The following is a 1,455-nucleotide window of genomic DNA, read 5'->3' as shown; positions in this document are numbered from 1 at the left end:
GAGTGCAGAAGAAGTTAAACTCCGGGAGTCGGAAACGCGTGTTTTCCGTGTGTTATTGTTATTGTTAGTGAAGTTGACGGTAACTTTGAAGTTAGGTTGTTCCTGTTCCGTAGTTAAAGTTGTACCGAGTGGAATAAAAGTTGGAAGCAGAAGAAAGAGTTTAATACTCGGCCGTCCACCGTACAATATCAACTTATCTTTCTTTAATATATATTTATCATTTGCTAACGTTTGATTGGTTTTGCTCAATACCCATCTAATATAGACGAAATAGGTAGATACTATTGAAGTAGGGTAGTCCCTAAACTATTCTAAAAATATTTTTTATTCTATCCCTAAACTATCCTACTAAACTAACGACATTAGTATGTCGTTCCTCCAACTTCAGTTCCAGCGAAAAGACTTTTTTCAAAAGAATCTTGAATTATTAGAAATCATTGTCACCGCTTATCCACTGAATCAACGGGTTGGTTACTTTGTTTAAGCTCTTGGCCATCCACGTTTTGAAAGGCTGGTAATCATTTGTATCATTTTATTTGTATGTAGTTCCATGTAAAAAATTACTTTTCATTTTTGATCCAGTTTTTGGTAAATTTCAATTTCAAATTGTGTTAGTTAATTAATGTCTTTATCATGCACATTCTCTAAAACAGTAAAACCTCAAGTAGAAAATAAATCTATGAACAGTTTTCAATCTACACTGTAATAATTATTTTTCCAATATCCCTTGCCAGTCCTTACATACAGTTGCTGTATAAACAGTAATATAATTCAATCCTTGCGACGAATTAAGTGCGTTATTAATAATTGTGTTTGTTTTCTATAAGTAAAATTTTGTAAACCCAATCAAAATATTTAAGCATCTACAGCTTACTGTAGCTGTTTCGTTGTTATCAGACTATGAAGGCTTTCACGGCCGGTCAAATCACATATAGAAATGTTTTTCGGGCTTTAACGCCGTGGTCCATGGGAATTTCTTCCTGACGTTTCGTCCATAACTGTGGTGGACATTATCAAAGGCGATGAGGCAGTGGGCGAAGTGATCTCCCGTGCTTTCCGACTAAGACTGGTTCAACTACTTTTGCTTTGCTTTTGAAAATATTTACTTCAGACAAGTTTTACAGTACTTCTTACTGCCACTTATTCTACGGATCCTTAATGCTAACATCTTGTTATTTTAAATGACATCGTATGACTTATTCTAACGTAAACCTAAACCTAAACCTACCCTAACACATCCTCTAATGCTTCCTAAGTTAACTTAAAGTTAGACCATGGTCCTCGTTGTGGTGAAGGAACTGGTCATCGCTGGTGGTCCACGTCTGCTTCTTAGACCGTGTCCGCAGGGAGAGGTAAGCGGTCACAGTTGAACTTCTTGGTGCAAGAAACCCTGACGGTGGGATTCTTGCTTTGCCGAATCCTATCCAGTAACCCTGACGTTAGGTTCCGGATGTG

The sequence above is a fragment of the Dendroctonus ponderosae genome, unplaced genomic scaffold, assembly GCF_020466585.1.
Source record: "Dendroctonus ponderosae isolate FM_Combo_2020 unplaced genomic scaffold, Dpon_F_20191213v2 Dpon_F_20191213_1, whole genome shotgun sequence".
Taxonomy (NCBI): domain Eukaryota; kingdom Metazoa; phylum Arthropoda; class Insecta; order Coleoptera; family Curculionidae; genus Dendroctonus; species Dendroctonus ponderosae.
This window is presented reverse-complemented; position numbering follows the sequence as displayed.